At 50.9% G+C, this 24710-nt stretch overlaps 1 protein-coding gene and 1 long non-coding RNA gene across 7 annotated transcripts in view; one reads left to right on the top strand and one right to left on the bottom strand.

The window, feature by feature from the left end:
* The window catches only part of PKNOX2 (PBX/knotted 1 homeobox 2), a 258304-nt gene that overhangs the window by 164437 nt on the left and 69157 nt on the right, over positions 1–24710 (bottom strand). For all 5 annotated transcript variants that reach the window (XR_003791451.1, XM_029208079.1, XM_029208078.1 and 2 more), the window contains exon 2: positions 21551–21620. The gene's annotated coding sequence lies outside the window, so the exon portion shown is untranslated. The remainder of the gene's footprint in view (positions 1–21550; positions 21621–24710) is intronic.
* LOC114886926 lies at positions 16899–19829 on the top strand. 2 transcript variants are annotated; one of them, XR_003791452.1, is made up of 3 exons: positions 16899–17314; positions 18693–19029; positions 19511–19829. It is a non-coding gene; the product is annotated as an uncharacterized LOC114886926 (long non-coding RNA). The 2 variants fall into 2 exon arrangements; XR_003791453.1 differs by having other exon boundaries at positions 19539–19829.

The raw sequence follows: 24710 nt of genomic DNA on the forward strand, positions 1-24710 counted from the left end.
AGGGAAAGTCAAGCGAGCAAACTTTTCGATAGGCGATGGAGGAAGCAAAACAGACAGGAGGTAGAATGAGAGGATAACGATGACGAGGATAAACTAAGTCCTCCCCATCTGGTGGGCACCATTCTAAAACATTATCCCTTTTCATCCTTACCTGTGGGGCAGCATTATCATCATTATTTTCCTTATTTTTTTTAAATTTTATTTTATTTATTTATTTTTTATACACTAATAGATAACTAATAAGAACCTGCTGTATTTTCCTTATTTTTAAAGCAGAAACTGAAGCTAAGCAATGTTATCTAACAGTGCAATGTCACAGGCCTAAGTAAGTGAAGAAGTCAGTTCTCTAACCCAGATGTATCTGATTCCAATGCCCACACTCCTATTAGGCTACACTGTCTGCTGGAATAAATACAGAGCCCTTACTACTGGTATCCTATAGGCTATAAAAACGAAGCCTCCAGCTCACTGGCCGGCCCCACCTGCACTCAACTTCTATCCTCTCCTTTGGCCATTGGAGGCCATGAAGATGCTCTTTCAAACAGAAAAATCCTAAGAATTGCCAGACCCCTTCTGCTGTCTCGCCTCTCCCCCCATTTCCTACAGCCAGGTGAGCCGGGGCAGGAAGAAGGGAAGGGAGCCAGGATTCCTCCAGCGCTGAGTTTTAATGTATGTTCTTTTGTAAACAAGAAAAATGATTTGTGAACAGGCCCAGAGGCAGTCCCCAAATCAGGAATTCCAGCTCAGAGGCACAGAATAATACAGCTTTGGGGAAGATTTAATAATAGTAAAATTAAAATTGTAACTGAAGCATATGAAGAATGTGGTACACACAGGCACTGCAAAGAAAAAAAAAAAAAGCCCTGCACAGATTAGCCCCTATGGAATAGTGATTGGTTGAGAGCAACAGTAAACAATGCACAGAAATGCAACTTAATTATCTCGCAGTTCTTAACATTCTACCAAAGCCAGGCGGCAAGCTTTGATGTTGGAGGCAGCAGCAGCAGCTCCTCTGTCTCCACTGCTCCTGCTGGAAGATCATTACTAAGAAATCTGCATCCATTCCAGCAGCTGGGCTGGGGAAGAGCAGCGGGCTTTATCTGCTGAGAGCCCAGGAGTGGCCGACGACCTGGGAAGAAAGCGTCTCTCCGGGGGCTATCAAGCCAGGGGACTGGTGGACAAAAAGAGAGCTCTAGAGATTGGGGCAAAAGGATCAGGACACCAGTAGGGGAGGCCCGGTTGAGCACCAATCCCCAGGGCTAAGTGGATAGGCGTCCTTGGGGAGCCTGGGGTCTGTCAGCCCAGGACTGGCTTAGCGAGCACCCAGGTACTTGCTGGATGAAATCTGGCCTGCCCCTATGCCCCCACCCCAAACACAGACAAAGTGAGTACTATCTGGTCAAAATGTCTCTGTTGTTCCTGGGTTTGCCCCTGAGATGCCCAGCCAGAGTGCGAGGCAATGGGGAAGAGACCCAGAGGAAGGAAGACACTTGATTCGGAGTCAAATGTCTCTTTTAAGGATGCTTCTGATGGATGTCTGAAGAGACAGATTCTGTGGGCTGATTCAGATCCATTTCCTTCCTTTCCAGAGCCCCTCTTTATTCTCTGTGAATGGATATTCTCAGGAATTAGGGAGATTTTCACCTGTTTGGTACATTGGTTAACTGCAGTCCTACCTGGAGACAGGAGGATGGGCAAGATGACCTTCTTTGGACTCAGGCACACACAAGGAATGTAAGAAACCAGGATTGTGGACCATGAAGTCTCCACATCCAGGTTTGCTCAGATCTCCGCCTGCTTCCCTATGCTTGTCCAATTTCCTGGGAAGGCTCCTGACTTTGTTCAGTTGGGTCCTGAAGTGCTATCAAGACTGTGTCCAGTTGATCCCTAATCATGAGATGGCCTGTGGGATCCCAGCCCTTGGTGATGGGATCCTAGGGTACCAGTCCTGGGGCCACCCACCCAAGGGCTCACCTGATGAATGAACAGAGGATCACACAAGTCCAAAGGAAGTCTTTGATTCCTGGACAAAATAACCAATAAAAACAGATGCCCAGATTGCTGAGAGGGGCTGGGAGAAGGAAGAGATGGCTTTTCCCTGAACATGGAATGGGGATGCTGTGATAGCTCCCCAGCAGTTGCCAGTGCCCTGGAATGAAATGTTCCCTGTGTTTCTTCAGGACTGGAGAGTGACACCTGGGAATCTGCTCTGGAGGTCATCTCCTTAATCTTCCTGGGCAGGTTAAATGCCCCTGTTTCAGATGATAAAACTTGGCCCAAGGAACATCAGAAAAATAGTGCTGTTCTTTCTGTATTTCTTTTACTCCTGATTCCGAATTATAATGGAGGGAGGTCACTGAGACCCACAAGGGGATAGTGGTGAAATCTGAGGGGGCTCATTCTGGATGCACTACTTCCTGGTGGGGGGCTGGGCAGGGTAGACACAATCTCAGTATTCTTTTTTAAATTTTTTTCAAGCCAATCTGAGGATTACTTATTTATTTATTTATAATTTTTTTGGCTGTGTTGGGTCTTCGTTACTGCGTGCAGGCTTTCTCTAGTTGCGGCAAGCGGGGGCTACTCTTCGTTGTGGTGCGCGGGCTTCTCATTGCGGTGGCTTCTCTTGCTGCGGAGCATGGGCTCCAGGCATGCGGGCTTCAGTAGTTGTGGCACATGGGCTCAGTAGTTGTGGCTCGCGGGTTCTAGAGCACAGGCTCAGTAGTTGTGGCGCACGGGCTTAGCTGCTCCACGGCATGTGGGATCCTCCCAGACCAGGGCTCAAACCTGTGTCCCCTGCATTGGCAGGTGGATTCTTAACCACTGCGCCACGAGGGAAGCCCCAATCTCAGTACTGATACGTTATCTGGGATGCTGAGCTTTAGAGACTGGTGTGTAGAGCTGAGCAGAAGCTCTCCAGAGTCCCCCCTCGTTTGGCAGGGCAATCTCCAGTAGCGGAGAAAATGCGCCCCAATCCCCCCACCCTACAGCCCCACCTTCACTGCCCCGTAACCCACGATCCGGGTTAAGCTCTACTAAATCACACTGTACTGGACTCTCATAACCTTTGTCTCATTAGGAAAACACCTGGCTCACTTATGGTGGCTGTCCAGCCCCCTCTCCCACTGAAATATAAATCCCTCGAGGGTAGGGGGCTTGCAGGGTTGTTCAGCCCCAGTGCCTGGCACAAGGCCATCCCCCCAGAAGCCTTGGCTGAATGGAAGAGTAAAATGCCGAGAGCCAAAAGCCTCGGGCCCACTGTCCTTCCCATCGTCCCTTTGTCAGTGTCACCCTGGGGGTGGCCCAGTCTCATCTCAAACACTCGGACTCAAGACGAGTGAGGCTGGAGCTCAGGGCCAACGAGGGGCAAAGGCCCACGCCCCTAGAGCCTGGAGACCCAGCGGAAACACATACAGCGCTTTCACCAGGCAGTGCCCAGAGTGGCTCTGAGCCCTCGGCAAGCATCAGTTCATTTCAACTTCACAAGACGGGTTTTTGATCCTACCAAGTCCACTAACTGGCTATGTGACCTTGTAATAGTCACTGCCTCTCCTGGGCCGTATTTCCTCTCTCGTCTATGAAACGGAGAGGATTGGGCACTAATCTGGAATACCTGCTAGACCGTGAGCTCTGAAAGGACAGGGGCTGCTACAGGAACTGTGTTGCCCATGCATTCGCAGTAAGTGACACAATGCTTGGCACGTGGTAGGTCCTCAATGAATATTTATTGAATGAACAGAGTGATGTTCTGTCTAGCTCCATTCTGGGATCTGAAGACTTCTTACCCTAAATTTCTCATTGTTCTGCAGCACAAAGTTCAGTTCCCCATTTCCCTTGGGCTCAGGAGGCCTGGCCTCTTGTTTCCAAGAGCCCCAGGGGGCTTCAGACTTAGAACTCACCTGGATCCTTGTCCCCCAGTGTTATGGAAACTGAGGCGGGGACGCCTGCCTCAGCTCCAGAGCTAGAGGGAGAGAGCAGGCAGAGGGTTCTGCGCTACCCAACTTGAATGATAGGCAGCATCACGAAGTGGTCAGGACCACCCCCCATGTGTTGCCACGGGGTACAGAGGCTCAAAACAAGCCTGTGAGTTAGGGCAAAGTTGATGGCTCTTTTCATCCACAGATGTAGAAACTGTGGCTCAGAAAGGGTAAGTCACTTGCCCCAAGTCACACAGCTATTTAGTGATCAGGACCCCTGGCTCTCAGAGCCAGTGCTTCCTTCCTCCACGTTCTCCCCTCGCTGCCCACAGGTTGTGACCGGAGCCCTGACTCTGTAGGCTAAGGAGGGAGCTCCTGAAGAGGTGGCCTCCACCTCTCCCGAGGGCAACATCTCCCGGAACCCCATCACAGCCTGGGAGGGATGGCAATTGCAGCGAGATTTGAGGGGATGGAAAACTATTGGTGACTTTTGCACTTGAATATTTAGACACATTTCATTCTTTGTAAAAAAAAAAAAAAAAAAAAAAAAAGCCTGCTTGGCAATTGCCCCGGCGCTAAATTTTTGCGGAAGACGTCAAATGCGCACACCGCTTCCCTTTGGTTGTCTAATAGTGCAAGTGGCTTGCCATCTCCGTTTGTTTGTTTCCTTGGTGTGCGCTCTCTTCAGCCCCTGGGAGCCTGAGGAAGCCTGGTGTTACATAAGCACCTCATCAGAGTAAACATCCAGCTCCACGCTGCTTCCTTCAGTCCTTTCCCTGGAGGGGCACTTACCTCACCCCCGCATTCTCCCAGAGCACAGAGAGAATTGTGTTCCTGACGCTGCCCCTTATTGCCAGCCAGTCGCCCCGGGGAGCCGAGCCCAGTCCGGAGCGTAGCTGAGCAGCATGTCTGCTCCTCCTGCAATGGACAGGGCGCGGGGAGCTCCTGTAAGCTGACCTCCCGGGCCCCTCCTGAGCATCCTGTCTTCCCTAGTAGTATTTATTTATTCATCGGATAACTGTGCACCAGGCCCAGTGCTGGGTACCAAGGATATGAAGAGGAGTTAGCCAAGATCCCTTCCCAGGGAAAACCCAAAGTAGAGCTGAGGTGATAGACACTCAAAGAACTCACTACAAATCAGCAGCTATAACTGAGAAATGTACGTATTCTGGGAACCACGGAGTGGGCGAGTTCTGGCTCTGCTCGGGAGTCAGCGGCATTTGCACAGGGCCTTGAAGGATACACATGAATGAATGAATGAATGAATGGGTGAGTGAGTGAATGAGTGAGTTAGGATATATAAGCTGAAAAAAGTAATTCATAACAAAGGGCATGAAGAGCACAGGAAAACAGCAAGTGGAGGACGGAACAAGCCACTTCTCCTGGCCTGGTGTGGCCAACTGCCTCCCTCCTTGACTCTGAGAAGGAAACCGCAGGCTGGGCATCCTGGGCCTGCTTACTTAACCTCTCTGTGCCGATGATAATAATATCCACACGATAGGACTGTGGCAAGGACTAAATGAGATACTTCAGGCAACGCTTAATAGAGTGTGTGGGAGGTAGCAGGCCTTGATAAATGGAGAAGTCATTATCATTACTTTTATCACTATCACCACCACCATTGCTCACAAGCTTACAGGGATCCTAAAAAAAAAAAAATAAACGTGCCTCGGAGGCATAAAAACACTGCTGGATGGACTTGATTCACCACCTGGTGTAAGCTTACATTCTTCACTTCCAACCCAAACATATCCTACTCCTTCTTGACTATGAAATAGAAAACGCTTTAGAAGAGACAGCCCTTTACCACGGGAGCTGCCTGGGCAACGCTCGGAGGCCTTGGTACAGGTTGTGTTGCCTGGGTCAGAAGTCAGAGCTAAGAGGTGACCTGCTCAGCTCAGAGCACAGGTGCTCAGCTCGGAGCTCGACGATGCAGCTACACGTGGCCCTTTATCGGAGTGAGCTGACGCCCACATGCCACCTACGGGCCCTGCTGGCGAAGGCACTGGGACTCCGTAGCTGTCACTGGGGACAGGGACCCTGCATCTCCTGGGATTTGAGCCTGGTGGTCCCACATCCTGGGGGAGCTGCACAGACCTCTCATGGGCCTTGTCCTGGATATTGGGACCCCACCACACACATTCACCAGACCGCCCAAGCCAGAAAGCAGATCTCACCCTTAATGTCCCCTCCCCCTCACCACCCCCACCCCCCAAGCCTGTCATTTCTCCACCTGTAACACCTCACAAATGTACACAGCTTCTCATTCTCCTCTGCCACCTCCTCCAGGCAGGGCACCACCATCACTTGCAATAGTTTCCTAAAAGGTCTCCTTGCAAAAAAAAAAAAAAAAAAAGGTTTCCTTGCCTTTTTTTATTTTTTGCCTTCCTCCAATCCCCTCTCCACACTGAAGCAGGAGCAATCTTTCCAAGACAGATCTGGCCAAATCGATCCTCAGCTTAAAATTCTTCTATGTCCCCCAATCCTTCGGTAGCCGAGCCTTCAAGACCCTCCATGATCTCCAGCCCCTCCTCCCATCACAGCCCCTGTCCCACACGGGGCTCCTGTCAGATGGAAAAGCTTGCATTTCACTCACCCGCCAAGCCCTCTGTAGCTACGGAAGTTCCCTCGGCCTCAGGTACTTCCAGCCACACCCTTGTCACTTGGCTAACTCCTCATCCTCCGGTATCAACCCAGACCCCAGGCCCTGCCCTCTAGAAGCTATCCTTGATCCCACTAGATTTTACCAGGTGCCCTCCTAGGTGCTCTCATGTGGTCCTCCCTTGCCTGATTACAGCATTTAACACAAGGTACTAGAAGTGCCTGCTTACCTGTCATCCGCCTCTGTCCTCCCACTGATCTCTAAGCTCCCAAAGGGCATATCCCCATCCTGAATGATGCCTGAACATAGCAGGCAATAAACGTTTGTTGAATGAATAACAAATGAACAAGTAAATGAGTAAGCAGCAAATGAATGAATGAATGAATGAGTTAGGATATATAAACTGAAAACAATAATACACAACAGGAGGTCATCACCCAGTGGAAGCTGACACAGGATGGAGGCATGAAGAGGTCAGGGGCCAACAGGAAGGGAGAGGACCTGGCAGAAAGGCAGGGAGGACATTAGAATAAAACGCCCCTGTCCATCCTGCTCCAGAGCCCTGGACCCCACCTGCGTAAATCTCAGCTACCCGGAGACAAGAGTTTCATCAATAGGAAGACTTACGCTATTTCATAAACTTTCTTTAAATTAAAATCAGGCAACGCACACACATACACATATGCCCCACAGACATCTTCGTCGCTGAAAAGTTGCTCCCTATAAAATAAAAGAAGCTGTTTAAATGTCTTCCTTCCAAGCTAGCCCCACAGAGCTGGAGCTGAGAATACATTAGCCTTTAATGAAGTGAGACTCTCATCTTCCAGGAGACACCTCATTTAGCGCAATTGTTTCAGAGCCATTACAGAAAGACAATTACAAGGAAGCGGGGAGAGTAATTGGAAATGCTGGCAGGAGTTGGGCGAAATGATAATAAATAAAAATATTCAACCTAATAAGCTTCCAGGAGGGGGTGGGATGAAGAAAATCAACATAATTAGAACTGAACCTTAGCAAGGAAAAACAGACAGCAGGGTGGCAAGTGCTCAACTTGTACGGGAAGAAAGAAGTCACATGCAGCCCGTGATGACTCCGGGGCTGCAGGCCTATGGACCCTCCGGAAGCTGCTGGAGGGAGAAGGGGGTGCCCAGAGACACTGGGGGCACAGAGTGTGCTCTTCCCGGCCACAGCAGCCTGTGTGTGCGGGAGAGGCAGGCCCAGCCTGCGCCATGGGTCCTCCAAGTGTGGAGAACAGGCGGAGGGAGGCCAGGGAGGAGCCGCCGAGCCCAGATTCTGCCGCTGACAATCTCTGGTTCTGCAACCCTGGGCAAGAGGACTCGGCTTCTGGTCTTAAGATGATGGAGGACAGCTGTTAAGATCTGTAAGTGTTCTGTCTTCTGCGCCCACCATCTCCCTCTATTCAAACCCACCCCTTATCTGATAGGTCCCCTCTTGGCTTCTGAAATTTCAACATGGGAGCCTAGAAGTTAAGCTTAGAGACTCAGCCTAAGCATCATTTATACAAAAATCATTCCTGACCCCATTCTACCCGCCCACCCCACCCCTGCCGGGAGAACTACCACTACCGGCTCCCCTGGGCCCTGGCCATGCCCAGCGGCTATAGCACAGCCCCTAGAACACAACTACATTGGTTGATGGGTTCTGTCCTCCCTAAATGACTGTCTAGAGCATTTGCAGAGGAAATGGTGTGAGGCCTGGCCGTTTGTTTCAAAACACTCGCAGTGAAGAGGGGAGTGCTAATTTACGTTATGATTTCTTGTTTGGTTGTTTTTGAAAAAAGGGAATGTAAGTAACTTGAGGTCAGAGACCTCAAATTTGACACCCAGTACCTAACTCAGAACCTGGTACAAAGTAGGCATACACTTATTTTTTTGTTGCATAATGTGTCTCTAGTAAATATGTCAAGTGTACTATCTGGGAGTAGACAGTTGAGGATTAAATTGAAGTCAAATTTTAAAACTTTCAAAGATTCTCAATTCAAATAAATATTATTCAAGCCCCATGTAATTTACTGAGTGCCTGTCATGTGCCAGGCCCTGGAGAGTCACAGGTGAAGAGGGTCCCCAAGTCACGGTCCCGAAGGAATCTGCCAGCCAGTGAGCTTCAGGCTGTATAGTTTTAGGCATGACATGAGGCCACGCTAGGGGATGGGACATTTGTCCGGAGACAATAGCAAATAGGCACTGGACTCATCTCCTGGAGAGTGGGCCAGGGGCCCAAGTCCATGGTCCTCAGACTTGTTTACAACACTATCAGTAAAAAATGTGTAATACACGCTCCGTGCATGCATATATAAACATGCATGTGTGGGAGTGTATACAGTCACCCTACTGCTCTACCAATATATGCGATGTCTTAGGGAACATATTCAGAAATAGAAATCTAAATAGGATGAGATGAAAAAATACATACAAATAAAGTTGTAACATTTTCTTCTCTTATTCCAGTGGCCCAGCTTGCTCCCTCTGTTTTGGAGACTCTGTGTGTAGAGTGTCGGTGTCTGGGGCTTGACAGGCCTGCCGTACAGAAGTAATGCCGTGTGCTCAGCACACCAAACAGGATTTAACGCCTGTTTATCTTTTGCTGGCCCTAGCATCCAGTTTCCAGTAACTGGTGACAAATGTAATGAATGGTAATCCCATTCATGTGGCAAACACGTGTGATACATTCAGAATGTGCCAGGCGCCATGCCAGGTGGAGTGAGGGCTATAGAAGCATCAGCCACGTGCCCTGTACTGACACATCTTCATGGAAGAGGAGAGACAGATATACTCAGGATGCAGGTGGACCCTGGTCAGTGTCAGGAGACTCAGGCCAGGTGCTCTGGAAGGGAGAAAATGCTTGGTTTTCCCTGAGGGCTCTAAGGCTCGTGGAAGAGGTGGTGTGAGACTGGGGAGGAAGGGCAGGGTTTGGCCGTGCAGACAGAGAAGACTTTTCAGGAAAAGGAAATGCCGGGGGCAAAGACACAGGGGCAGTAAATCAAGGGGCGCATTCTTCTCTGCAGATCCTCAGCTCCATCTGGAGATCCCATATCCTGAGGCCGGGTGAAAGAGAGAGAATAATACTTACTAGAATTGCACATAAAAGGGACAGGGACGTGCTCTCAGGCTGAACACCCTGGAAACTAGAGAGCAAGGCATGCTGCCATGACAGCCTCCCTTCAAACATGCCAGTGGTTTGTCCCACAAAACAAGCATTTATTGAGCACCAAAGGCTAACAGGAGAGGAAAGCATTCTCCTCTGTCAGGGATGAACTGCGCATGACCTGGCCTGCAGGCGAGAACAGATGACCCCTAGGGCCATGCTAGTTCTAGGATGCTACACTTCATACCCTTACCCTTGGAGAGCCAAGCATCTCCAATAAAGATATAATCGACATATGATGTGATTAATAGTCACAGAAAGATGCCCAGTGTGCACCGGGAGCTCAAGGAAGATAAACCCTAGCTGAGATGTGGTTACAGACATACTCATCACCAAGAAACTGAGTTCTAACCAAATAAATGAGGGGTGATGGAGGGTACTCAAGGCAAAGAGGACCTCATGTAGAAGCAGAGAGGCACAAAAGGGTACAGAAACCCCAAATCCTGCTGGTAACAGCAGATGGTCCTGGGATCCAGCAAAGCCAAGGAAAGCAGGAAACTTTGGGGTCCTGGGAGGAGACTAGAAGCCTGGGGATCGCTCTCAGGCTGACCCTGCTGAGCCTAGAGCTGGGTATCACGCACAGTGGTGCTTAAGAAATGTGTATTGATTGCAGATTGTCATTTCTAGGAAGGGCTGGGATAAGCAATTCATTCTTATAAAGCCCCAGGCAGGGCCACATGCTGAGATGCATTTATTAAAGTCTTCTCATGAGAGAGGGAGGGAGGGGAGAGAAGAGGGAAGCGGAGGAGCTGAGACAGGGGCTGCCCACCCTCGTCGACAGAGCCCCTCATCCCTCCATATCCCAGAGCAGGCACAGGGTCCAAAGGGGAGAGTAGACCCGGGCTATGGAGAAGAAAGGAAAACCAGTGACAATGCTCTCTGCACCCAGAAGCAGGGTCAAGCATACCTACCATTTCCTTTAATTTTCCCAACGATCCTGTAAGATGAGATTTTATTACTCTTTAACAGATGGGGAAACTAAGGCTAAGACCTGGTCCCATCTCATCAAGGGAGGAAGTGGGAGAGGGGACTGAGGTTTGAATCCATTGCACCCTATTCCTCCAGATGCTGCCCAGACTGCAGGGCAGATGGGGAAGGTGAAGGCGAGCTGGACACCCTCAAGGGTGTGCTGCCCCAGGTGCCGGGTCCCCTCCAGCCTTCCCAGGTTCTGCCGCCCCCCGATATCACTAGGTGAAATCCTAGGAGCTGGTGCGGACCTGCCCCAGGGCCCAGGCCAGAGATGGCCAGCAGCCCTCTAGGACCTGGAAGGTTCTTTGTTAAATGTGGTGCGGAAGCCTCCTTAGCAGAGGAGCCTTTCATCCCCTTCTCATCCTGGTTGTTTGCTCCAGCCTTGATTCACACTTTGCATCTAGAATGCCAGCACACCCTATAGAACCCCTGGGGCCTCCCCAGGCCCTGACATCACTCCCCTCCCAGGAGGTAGGAGCCCTGGATTCCAGTCTAGCCTCTACCACCAAACCCTCGGTGGCCTTAGGCAAGGTGTTGCCTCCTTTGAGCCCCAGATTCCCCGCTCGGTACCAAGGAATTCAGTGACCCCTAAGTCCTTGAGCATCCCATGAGCCTCTTCTTCACGCTCCAGACTACTCCTTTTCCTCCCTGCCCCATCCCACAAAAGCCAGGAATTCCTTCCCTTGGGTGAGTCACCATCGCAGGCCCCTGGGAATCCCAGGTGATGCCATCCCAATGGGGGCAGGCAGGCTAGGACCAGGGCCTCCGCACAGCCCGGCCAGGGTGTGCTGGCCAGGAGACTTGGGGAGGGGGCAAGGTCCCCAACACAAAGCCAATCCCAACTGCTTCATTCACGAGAGATGTCCTAGTGCAGTGGGAAGTAGGCTTTGGGGTCGTGCGGACTTGAGTTCACATCCCATCTACTCCTCTTTCTAGTTGTGGAACAATGAGCGTGTTGCTTAACCTGTCTGATTAAGCCTGGCTCTCTGATCTGTTCTATTATTAGAGGACCTGCCTCACAGCGTTGGTGGGAGGGTTACAACAGATAATGCACTGAACAGAAGCTATTCTTCTTCAGCCTCCTGGATAAGGATAATAGTAGGACTCCCAATGTACTCAACAGTACTGGAATCACATGGTACGGGGAACAGAGCTGCCACCCACGCTCAGCCAGCCACCAAGGCTGAGCAGTTTCATGATGAAAAAACCCACCTTGCAGCAGGCAAGACTCCCTCAGGAGAGACCCAGATGGGTCACCTGAATGTGATACACTTTCTTTTTTTTAATTGGGTTTAAAGTTATAAAACAACAGCAGTGAACTCCTCCTGCTCCTGCAGGTACTTGGGCCCACATGGGGACTGGGGGCATGAATTACACTCACCCAGCCTCCCCCATAAGGCCGGGCGGTCCCGAGCCCAGACACACCCGCCGTGTGGTCCCCTGCACCAGAAAGCGGCTCCACACCGGTCCCAGGCCGGAGATTGGTCTGCCTCGTGGACAGACCTCACAGGCACCCTCAGACGCCCACCCCCAAAACCCACCCCAATTCAGTCCTAAGTATTCCTAAGGTGCCTTCCCATTTCCTGCTGTAATAAATGGCACAGAATGCAAATGGAGCTGGATGTGGGACCCAGATGTTTGCACTAATTTAATGGAGGGAACACCTTGGATTAAACACTTTGCAAAACACTCACAAATAGGTTCAGTGCATGAAAAGCCTCCCAGACCCCTGGCACTTGGCTGCGGCTGCCTGGGGCTCCAGGAGCGTTGCCCGGGGTGGGCGGGCATGGGGGAGAGACCAGAGCAGGGTGGAGACAGGATGCCTCCAAACACAGCCAGGTTCCCGGGTGGGCTTCCAGCAGATTCTCCACCGGCTGGGGCTGACTCCACCAAGAGGCAGGATCTGGGAGGGTTGGGGATGGTGGTAGGCAGCGCCTGCCTCCCCACGTGGGTGACGGCTCGCCTGTGAGGACCCACAACGGGCAGGTGCCTCCCTGTCCTTAGGACTCAGCTCCAACCTGGAGGCCTCACTGCCCACCTGGCTGACATCCAGTCACCCAGCTGCACGGAACTGGGGCCTCCAGGCCCAGAGACTCCAGGGAGGATCAGCCTACTTAACCTTTTGGACCTGAGAGTGGGTGGGAAACCTCTCTCAGAAATTTGAGGGTTATTTGCACAGCAGTGCTAATTTCTCTGAAGCTGCTTCTTCCTTGCCTGCCCCTACAGCTTAGGGTGCTTCAAAAGCTCAAATCCTGTGCATCTACCAAGCCCCAACCCTCTGCTTCACCTTTCACCCACCCATCCATCCATCCCCTCAGCTCTGGAGCTACAGAGATGAGTGACGGCCGGCACCTGCCCTGGTGTTCACGGTCCCAGATGCCATGTGATAAAGGCCCTCAGGGAGGCATACTGTGCAAGCAGGGAGCTCGGGACAGTGCAGCAACTAGGCACAAGAGGGTCAAAAGACCAGTGGAGAAAAGGGGAAAAGCTTACCTAGCAGAGGGAACAGCACATGCAAAGATAATGAGGCACAGAAGACGGGGCAATGGCTGAGACTCAAGAGAGACCATTTGTGTGGGTCCACTTGGGGGATAGGTGGCACAAATGAAGATGGGCCCTCTTCGCCAGACCCCTCCTCCCACCCCGGCCCCTGGAAGTCCCCATAGTTGGGCCAATGGGGAATCAGTTCCCATAATAATTGCTCTGTAAGCCTCAGAGTTCCAACACGGCCTGGATGATTTTATATTCCTGAAAACAGAATCCCTAATTTTCAGACACAATGATCACTTCAAGTGTAATAACCATTATAATAATAACCCCTTACACTTGCTTTATAATTTATAAAACACTTTCACATATCTCTTATAATCTTCCACCAACAACCCTTCAAGAAAGATAGAATAGGTAGTGTTAGAATTCCTACTTTCTGAATGAGAAAATTAAATCCAAAGGTCCCAGCTGCCTAAATAACAGGGCTCAAGCTCAAGCTCATTCACTCATTCAGTGCATCACGGAGTGTTTGTTGAGCACCTATTTATGTACCAAGAAACCCTTCAGACTCAGAGCATAGATAGCATGGTGGGGATGTTAAGATGATTACAAGCCTCGGTGAAGAGACAGAACATGGGCACCAAAGGAAAAACTTCAGGGCAAAAAGCAAAGCACTGAAACTCAGGAACCAAGAAAAACATAAAGCACTGTCTTCAAACACTGCCTCACACAAACACACCCTGCAGCCTGCACAGACACAGGCAACAGGCATATGCCCTTATCACATAGGAGGATGCGAGCCGTTTCTCCTGGACTTCCCCCATGCTCTACAGCATGGAAGGCAGACTCCTTTATCCTCACATCCCCACCGCTAGCTGGGCAACAGACCAGAGCCAGCAGCCGGGAGCCATCTGTGGGGCCTGGGTTTTGCCCATCCCCCAGCACACACACAGATGCACAGGCCCTCCCAGTGCAGAAACCCAGGCATTCCAGCACGGGGACAGCCCAGGGTGCAACAGCTTAGGTTCTAGTAAGGATGGATAGATGGATGGATGAATAAATGGGATGGATGGATGGATGGATGGATGGATGGATGGATGGATGAGATGGATGGATGGATGGGATAGATGGATGGGATAGATGGATAGATGGGATGGATGGATGGATGGATGGATGGATGGATGAGATGGATGGATGGATGGATGGGATAGATGGATGGGATAGATGGATAGATGGGATGGATGGATGGATGGATGCATGGATGAGATGGATGGATGGATGGATGGGATAGATGGATAGATGGATAGATGGGATGGATGGATGGATGGATGGGATGGATGGAAGGATGGATGGATGGATGGATGGATGGATGGATGGATGGATGAGATGGATGAGATGGATGGATGGGATGGATGGATGGGATAGATGGATAGATGGGATGGATGGATGGATGGATGGATGGATGGATGGATGCATGGATGGGATGAGATGGATGGATGGACGGATGGGATAGATGGATGGGATAGATGGATAGATGGGATGGATGGATGGATGGATGGGATGGATGGAAGGATGGATGGATGGAGGGATGGTTGAATAGATGGATAGATGGGGAGGGAAGACTGGGAAGCATAAGAGCTTTCACCTACCTAGAGGTAGAGCCTGCTGGGTCCCCACCACTGGACCCAGTTACAAGTAAACACTGCCTTGCTCTCTGATGAGGATAGACTATCCTCAGTGCCCTCTGCAAAAACAATACCCACTTCACAGGATCCATGTGAGAATGCACAACAGGAGATGCTGACACACCTAGTGCAGGGCCTGGCACACAGGGGGAATTAAGGCTTTCCCACCCAGGAAGTAAAGGTAATGGATGGGCAAGTAACTCTGCAGAGCCCCCACAGAAATCAGGCTCCTGCCACCCCCCCACACCCCATCGCCCATCCTGGGGTTTGGAGGACTTACTAGAGAAAACCTCTTCATCACTCCACCCCCTACCCCTTGGTTCATTCCTTCATTTTTTCATTCAACCAAACCAAACTTGTAGGGGGCCTCTTGTGGCCAGGGATGATTCTAGGTACTGGGATTAGGAGAAGAATAAGATTCAGTTCTTAACTTGGATAGATAGATACATATGTTTGAGGTGCTGTGACAATGCACAGGATGAAGGAGGACAGCAGTGTTTCAGGAAAGGCAGGAAGCGCTGTGAGCAGTAGTCAGAGAGGAGATATGTGAGCTGGGTATTGCAGGAGGCACAGGGGCTATTCAGGACGAGGAGATTCCAGGCAGAGGGAACAGCAAGTGCAAAGGCACTGAGGTGTGAAGTGATACAGAGTATTTGGGGGGAACTGAGCAACCTGGTATATTTGGGTACCAGGAATAGGAGTGTCTGTAAGTAACAGGGAGGAGGGAGCTATGAGGCGGGCAGGAGATGAAACAGGAAAAGTAGACAGGGCTGAGCTGTGAGGCCCCTGGCCAGCCAGGCCAAGGAAGCCGCAGACAGTAAAGAACCCCTGGGGATGGAGGAGCACAGGCGTGACATGGGCACACGCTCACAAGAGCATTAATTAGGCTCCAGCTATTGCTGGCATGGCGCTAGGCTCCTCCACATACAGGAGGCTAGCCCTGGCTTACTCTGATGATACATGAATTCGACAAGGTCTTCTCCTCTTTGACTCATGCAATTATCGCTGGAGAAATGGCCAATTTGGGAGCAATTTTTCTTCTCTGAAGAGCCAGGCTGGCTGGCTAACAGTGAAGGCCAGGGGAGCGTTCCTGCATCACCACTGCCACCACCCACAGCCAGAGCTGCTGGGAGCAGTGCCTGGAAATCCCGAAGAAGCTCTGGGGATCTGGGAAGGACTTGAGAAGGGTAATGGTGGAGGCCACAGGAGCCACAGAGGAAGCGTAAAGTGGGGGGAACCCCTCAGGCTGGATAAAGATTGATGGGTACCTGCATTTCCAGAGAACAGGAGAGAAAGGCCAGGTGGGTGGTGGCAGCCACCTTGTAGCTCCAAGCCCTGCTGGAAGCTTCCGGAGGCCTGCTTACAGCAGGGAAGGTTCTCCCTCCCCTCCTTCCTCTCCTCCCCTCCCTCCCGGCCCCCCTTCCCTGTTCCTCTCCAGAAAGGTTTATGGAGAAGACTCCAAATAGCCCCTCTCCTGCAGTCACGGTCACACCAACTGAAAGGAGATTTAATTAGCAAAATCTCGTTAGGCAAACGAAATTATCCGTAAGACAATAGTCCTCTGGACAGGGGGTATGATTAAACAAAGCCATTAATTGAGAGAGTTGCTTTGGCAGCCCCCGGAAGCACTCATCCCTGGGCCAGCGGAACAGACCCGGGCCCCTCCGCCCGCCCCACCCCCTCCCCACGTCATCTCGGCTCTTCCAGGGCCCCTCCAGTTGGGGCTGCAGACCTCTATCTCATCAGCGGCCTCTCTGCCGCCAGATTCCTGCTCAAGCGCCTTGATTGCATAATGTCTATTTGCATAATGTAAATTGCAATCTCCTAGCTTGGGAGGCAGGGATCACAGAACAGCCATTATTTTTTTACCACTCCACAAAAATTCTACATTTAGAAAGCAGATTTGCAGCTCAGAAAGCCGTATAAATCTGAATCTGCCACAAATGTCATTAAATCACACCAATTAAGCCGGACCAACGAAGAGCCCCTGTCACCGTTGTCTGCACACTCAAGGACTCCCAGGCCAGATGGAGGCCACGAAGAAATGGAGGCTGTGGCAGCGGGGCTGCAGCAGGAGCTGCAGAGGCAGGAAATTCTGTCTCATAAACCTTCACACACACCCCCCAAGCACAGGCCCCACCAAGACCTGGCGGGTGGAGGACGGAGAGGGGGCGGAAGTGGTTTGAGTTATTTCTAAGCTTGTTGCCTGATTTCTTGAGGGCACTTGGTCTGCAGACTTTTAATTTACGGAGCAGAAGAGAGCATGCGGGGAAGAAGCCTGCACCTTCCGCAAAGGGAAGGGGAGATGCCAGGTATTTCATGCGAGGGTGAAAAGTCCAGGCCTTCAGCAGCTCTTTAATGACCTTTTTCTGTCTTCTCCCAAGTCCCCTCCAGCCAAGTGAAGGAAAACCGGGGACAAATCCTGCCCTGACTGGGCTGGGCTGGACCGGATTCTGAGAGCTGTTTCCTAGGGGCCACTGGAGAGAGAGGTGAGTCACAAGGTCCCTAGAAAGGGGCCTTCCCTCCGACAACCACTCATGATTCCAGTTTCCCCGCAGCCATGTACCTGGTTACTTTTTTGCCTCTTTATTGCTCATTCAATATTCATCTGTCAAAGGGCAAGATGCTAATGTGTATTATTAAAATATCAATAGTTCATGAGTGAACTTTTATGGAGAATACAGTTAAAGGAAAGATGCTAGACCATCTCTGTCAGCAGCAACGGAGAGGAACGGTCTTGCCATCTCTACTTTTTCCTAACGTACTGGGTGAGTGGATGGCTGAACCATTACTGTATACATATTGTGTGCCAGGAATGGCTCTAAAGCTCGCACGTGCTGGATTTCATTTAGTCCTCACAGCCGTCCTGGGAAGGGTGTACAATCCCATTTCCATTCTAGAGACAAGGAATCCGAAGACCAAAGAGATGTATGCAGAACCACAGAGGTTCTAAGTCATGGGGCTGAGACTCAAAGCCCAGCTTTGGACTTCAAACCCAATGTTTTTCCCCCCAAGTTGAAGCCTTGAAAATACAAATGATCTTTTAGGTTTTTATCTGTTTCCTTCACCTGCCCAAATTAAACATTGGTTTCCTGACCTAAGTTTCACAAAAGGGGAAAGGAGAGAACAGGAAATCATTCCGTGCTTTCACACAGGCCCATTTCCACAAAGCCGGCCTCCACGTTAGAGGTGTCTAAGTCAGTTCCCAGAATCTTTTCTGCACATTTAGAATCTTAGAACTGAGGGTAACATTGGAGGTGATGTCATCAGACATCCCCTGTTACAGGAGAGTAGACTTGAGTTTCTTGGAGCCGCATAATGAAGTGACGAAGTCTCTAGGATAGAGTCATAAGCTTGATTTTAACTCTGGGACTCACTTACTGTGTCACTGACTACGGCACCTCACTTGTCTCTGAGCCTCTGCTCCCTCTCTGTATGTAATACCAAGATGGTAACAGTGTCTCATAAAACAGTGCGAGGGTTTCAATAAGAACATGCACATCACGTGCTGAGCAGTGTCTAGCATGTAGTAAGTGCTCAACAAACGAGTTATTACTATTAATATTAAGTCGACTTGTGGAAGACTCCAAGACTCTCCTGCCAAAACTTTTCATCAAAACCAAGCCCCTTTGCCCCTCTCTTCCCTGCCCCCTCCCTTTCACCGTTAGCCATTCTCATATCTTGGCCCTTTGGAAAAACCAACTGGTTCTGCTCCCACCCTGTGGTTGCTTGAGTTTTGTTTCTATCCCCTTAAGTCACAACAAGGCATCCAGGGTACTCAGATTCTCTTCCAAAACTTAGCTGCATCCGGGTCGGGAAAATGGCAAAGGAACTGGAGCCTGGTCCTCAAAGGCCCCGCCTCCACAGGTTACAGTGTGTGTGGCAGAGAGGAAGCATGGAGAGGAAAGGACACGAGGATCACGGAGGACGGGCTGCCCGCATAGCCCACGCCCCCTGCACACCCTGACAGACCCAACAGCCCCTTCGGTCTGATCTTTGGCTGAAGCCTCCCCCAACCCGGAAGGCCAGGGAGTGGAGGGTTGTGGGAGCTATGCCTGGGAATGAAGGGCTCAAGGCTTGTGGAGTCCTTGTCACAGGTCTAAGGCCCTCTCCAGACCTGGCACTTCAAGCTGTGGGTTGCAAACTGGACCCATTCTTGCAGAGAAGGACTATAACGTAGCGGAACCGGGCTGCACAGCAGGAGGTGAGCGGCGAGCTAGCAAGCTTCATCTGCGCTCAGCATGGCTCGCATTACCGCCTGAAGCATCCCTCCCCTCCCCCACCCCACCCCCACCCTCCCGATCCCGGGAAACTGTCTTCCACGAAACCAGTCCCTGGTGCCAGAAAGGTTGGGGAGCGCTGTGGTACCAACTGCAGGGCCTCCTAACACCAGCGTGTCCTCGGGGAATGCCCCCTGGGGGCGGAGCCTAGCCTGGCTGTGGGGGGCGGTGCCTTTAAAGCCAGACATTGGGTGGGTTTAGACAGTCTGGTTCTTGGAGGCAGGTTTCCTTAGCTGCCTCGGGAGTAGATGAGGCTGTGCTGGGCCAGGCCTGAGTAGTGCTCCCCAAAGACGGCTGCTACAACATAGTACCCCCAAACACACTCTTCATCTGATGTGCTGTGGATACTCCTGCCTTGAGACGTGGCTGCAGGGGCAGTGTCCATGTCCCCTTCTCTAAACCCAGGTGGGCCTTTGTGCCTGCCCCCAACCAGGGCAACGTGTGAACGTGATACTGCTGGGCTTGGGCAGTGCAGCCCCGTCGATCCATGTTATGAAGATGTCCAGGCCACGTGGAAAGGGCACGTGGACCTGGTGGACAGCCCCAGCTAGCACCTCAGCCAACAGCTGGTATCCACCCCCAGAGGGATGAGCGAACGAGCCTCCAGATGATTCCAGCACCCAGCTTCTGCCCCAGCAGAGACCCCAGACCTGTGGATCAGAGGCAATCTCCCCACTGTGCCCCGTTTGAACTCCTGACTCACAGAATAAATGAGCATAATGAACGGTGTTAAGTTACTATGTCTTGGGGTGGTTTGTTACACAGCCATAATAACTGGAACATCACTTGAATTAAATTAGAATGTTTGCTGTTTCCCTCTCAAATCCAGCCCTCACTTCAGAATTGCAGACTGTTCCCTCCTCCGCAGGTCCCGTCCCACCTTTTCTTCCTCCCCCTCCAAAAGGCAGGCTCCTCCTTAGCAAAAAACACTCCCAGGAAGATCCTTTGAATCTTCCCCTTTCAGAGTCCCAGGACCTGAAGATCCCCACTCTTCCTCGTTCCTCTGTGCGGGTCCCAGAGTGTCCCTACGAGGGAGGTCCCCCTGGTGTGGGTGGGCCCGGGCCAGGCGCCCGGCTGTTCTCGGGGACAGGAACGGAACGTGCAGACTTACTTCCCCTACACGCACCCCGGTCTCAGGAAGCTTCACGCTCGGCTTGCTCCTCTCATACTGACTTGACTGATGAGGTCCCGCTAACCTCCGGTGCGAGGAGACATCGATTCTCGCAAAGGTCATTATCTTCCTACTCTGGCTCACCCCACCCCGGCCCCATCTCCTAGGTAGGCTTTCCTGGAACAGGATGGAGGGAGGCACCCTTCCCCGGCCCGGTGTCTGGGGATCGACCACTCCAAGCCGGGCGGAAAGGGGATGCCCTGGGAGCCGCGCCCTGTCAATCACAGAGGCACCAGCACTGCCGCGCAGGCCATTAGGCGGAGGGCCGGCACCCTGCTCACTCACGGGGCAGCATCGGCAGGATGTTAGACGATCGCAGGGTGGCCATTCTTATGATTTATTCAAATGCTCATTACAGTCCATCTATTTTTACGCAGAGGTGAGGATGTGCGCTGATAACGTTTAATCATTTAAAATTCCGTCGACTGGTTGGGAGCCAATGTACTATCAAAGTCGCAGCCGCTCAGCCCCCGGGAGCCCCCGAAACAGGGTAGGGAAGCTGTGCAGCCCCAGACCAGCCCTTCCAGCTGACATTGCCTGAGCGGCGCCTAGGTGGAGGGTGCAGAGGGGAAACAAGGAGCAGGGGATCCCAGGCTAGCCTCCAGGAGCTCACAGCCTCGCTGAGGGCACACGGCGAACTGCGGGCAGGGGGATGCCCAGCAGAAGGATGAGGCACAGCATCTCAGAAGAGGGAGAAATCACTTCTAGCTGGATTACCGAAGGAGGTCGCAACGAGCAGACTGGACTTAGGCCAGGGCCTACAGGTGCGAAGCCTTATGCCAAGTGGGAGAACCAATATGAGGAAATACACAGACAGATAAGGCGGGGAGCAGCTCCTGTGCTGATGGAAGGGAGGCAACCAGCAGTACCTCCTTTTTCCTCCCTCGTGTCTCTCCAGAAACAACCAGACATAAAAGCAAGCGCGAGCTATGAACTTGGCCCAGGTCCTCCTCTCACGGCCTCCAAAGCTTAGCCTGCCCTTGCAACCTCTAGAGCTTCCCTCTCCAACACTCATGACACGCATAACACATCATGTCCACCTTAACGCACAATCAATACAGTCTAATTAAATAGGATGTCATGTTACAGGGCCTCTTCGTCACATTCGGACCTCATCTAATTAGAGGTCCACTGTATTTCACATTCTGACCAGCTCATTGAGACAGAGCGCATCTCTCACACAATGCGTGGCTGTGAAAGATCAGGTTCAGGGCTGGTCTTTAACCCATAACCTTATTGAGTCAGCATGGAAAACGCCAATCAGAGTTACTCACAGTTCACAGTCCCTTTTCTGGTGAGCAGCATGGAGGACGGCAAGCCTCAGAGTCCTGCTCCAGAGTCAACCTGTCAGCGAAAGAAAACATCTTTATAGACCGTGTATGATTCTGCTGGGAGCGAGCACCAAGATCAGATGGGGGTAAACCCAGAAGTGGGTCCTGCTCCGGAGCACAGCCAGGGCTGGCAGCCCTGTGTCCCCATTGCTGAGTGGGGGGAGTTTCCTGAGCAAGGAGCTCCTGGTGCAAAACGACGGTTGTTTAGAGGACGAACCAGGACGGAGAGGCAGGATTTCTTGCGAGTTTCATCCCCTTCCGCAGAGAAAGAGAGGCTCATGGCTGTGGAGAGCGCTGAGCTGACCAAGGCAATGATCATTTACTGATGCCACCTGTCTGATGGAAGACCCCGTGCAGGGGGACAGAGCTGAGCAGCCCCTGGGGAAGCTGGCAATCTGTATGGGGGAGCTGCCCGAACAAGCAAACGCCACCACCGATGCTGTGGTTTATGGCAGGATTATGGAAAGCCCAGATGTAGGAGGGCACTTTCAAGTAAAAGTGAAGAGTCCCATTGGGTTAGAAGGGAGATGTGCATGGAGAAAAATGATGGGGCCGTGACTGGAAAGATCAGAAAACATGACTGCTTTTAATTCTCTTCTTGGGATAAAGCAATAACAACAAGAAGAAGAAAAACCCAGCACATATTTATCAGGTGTCTGCTCTGCGAGCTACACTTTCCAGGTGCAGCAGGAATGAAATCCACAGCTCCTGTAATAAAAGTGCCGCCACGTCAGTGGTGAAATAAGAATATCATATGAAACATCATCCAATAAGACGAGAACATACCTAAAGTAGTGCTGAACTATGTGGTAGAGACCATAATTCTCTCTCCACAGAGAAACGAAGTTGGCGACAGCTGGGGCCTTCAAGGAAGTTTTCAGGGGGAGGCAGACCTTGACTGGGGTCTTGGAGGACTGGTCAGGAAAGATTCGGCCGGTGGAAGAAGAGAGAGGGCATTCCAAGAAAGGGAGCACTCTGAGCAAGGGTGATGGGGGAAAGCATGGAGTGACCAGGGACAAGGCAAGGGCTGGGCCGCCTGAGAGACTAGAGGAGGGAGTAACTCTGAGTAAGCAGGGAGAGGCCAGAGCATCCGGGCTCTGAGTGTCAGGCAGAGAGGCCAGGCTTGCGCTGTGAGCTCCTGGAGCCACTGAAGGTTTTCCAACAAAGGAAGGTCATGAAGAAGAGGACACTCCCCACCCCATCACTCTTTAGTATTTTCCTTTTAATTAAGACAGAGAGGCTCCCTGGAAGAGATAGAATTTCAGATAGAAGATTCAGGCATGGGGTGTAATACAACACGCTCATGGAAAGATGTCCCTCTTGTTCATGATGATGTCGCCCAGGAGGAGGCACTTCCTCTGGGGCTGTCTACTAATATCTCCAGGACCAAGACTGGTGACTCACGGAAGGACCTCAGAGACGAGGCCAGACCACTGCAGGCAAGTGCGTGAGGATGACTGCACCTTATGCATCTTTATAGCCCAGCATGTGTCAGGTTCTCAGCAAGTGTCTGTTGAAATGTTCAGTGACGGACTCTGTTCATTCTAGTCAGTTTCCACAACCAGCCCCTGGCTGGCAATGGGCTCCAACTCGTAATCTTCTAAACTACTGACACATGACTAATGAGCATACGTGAACTCAGTACAGGAAGTTTCTAGGCTGAATTGCATGGAGTGGGGATTTATCCCTGCCCTCTTGGGACTGTCGAGACACCAGCGACTTGGAAGAAGATACGGCAGACTTGCCATTTGCACATGCTGCTACGCTGTGAAGGACAGCCACTCTGCTGGGGAGATGGATTCTGATGGGCAGTGTTATAAAACTTTGAACAAGCTAAAAGGATGGCCCAAAACTAAAAAGTTAATTTTTTCCTCTACCAGTTTTTATTTCTTGCACAATAACATCATGACAACCATAAATTAAATAAATTTGAAAATTTAAAAAAATTTCCCACAATCCCATCACTCTAAACCATCATATTATTACAGTCTATGCCCACATGCAAATCCAGTTTAATTTTTTTTACAGAGTTGTAGAAAAAGATTTGACACGAATAAATATACCAAACCCTACTCTTACATTCAAAAATCAATTGCAAAAATCACAGATTGGGGTGACCTGTTTCTTTTAGAAAAAAAAAGACAAGGGTTATTTGAGTTAAATGCAAGCAGAGGTAGAGCCCAGGGTATGGTGTTGCTGCCAAACCCATTACATTGATCCTAGTTCCCTAAGTAGCTGTACGGTGGCCAACCAAGGGGAGAATCGTCCCCTCGCTTTAGACTTATCAACCCACATTACTTTTAGATGCAGCTGTGGCATCATGTTTAATAAATTTGACAGTGACGAGTAGAAGAGAGAGGTGAGCAAAGACATCTGGCTCTTATAACTAAAGTTAAAAGTTTAGTAGTTAAAAGCGCAAGCTCTGTAAGCAGACTGTACAGGTGTCCATCCCAGTCCCACCACTTCCTGGCAGTGGGTCCACCGGCAAGTTACTTAACTTCCCTGCGCCTCGGTTTTTCATCTGTAAAATAGGGCTAATGAGGGTTCTGCCTCTGAGGTTGGCTGTGAGGGTTTAATGAGTTCATATACCGTAAAGCGCTTAGAACAGTACCTCACACAAAATAAGCACTCATTGCATGTTAGCTGTCATTGTTGTTATTTTCCTTATTAGGAGGCCATGAGACAGAAGATATGGGAGAAGAAATTAGAGATGGACCTTCATTTGTCCCTCTCTAATATGACCCATCGGTCCTACCTAATTCTATTGACTAAAGCAACAATCTCTCTCCCACCAGGTGGTCCTCCAAATATTTGAAGAAACTATGTGACAGAGAGGCTGCGTTGCTATACACGGTAGCATTAGGGCTAACTGATAGATATCAGAGGAAGCCAATCCTCAGTTCAATACAAGAAAGACTTCTCTAGTCCTGTGCACCATCCAGCAATGAGTTAGGCTTCCTTGAAAGGTAGTGAGCTCCCAACACGGCAAACGGAATCCTGTATTGGGTGAGAAGATGTCCCAGAGAGCATGGTCTCCCAGACTTGGCTTCCCCCATCCGTAAAATGTTAAAAAACATTGTGAGACTGGGAGGGTTGACAAACA

Source organism: Monodon monoceros, unplaced genomic scaffold (genome assembly GCF_005190385.1).
Source record: "Monodon monoceros isolate NGI ecotype Baffin Bay Population unplaced genomic scaffold, NGI_Narwhal_1 Super_Scaffold_7, whole genome shotgun sequence".
NCBI classification, from domain to species: domain Eukaryota; kingdom Metazoa; phylum Chordata; class Mammalia; order Artiodactyla; family Monodontidae; genus Monodon; species Monodon monoceros.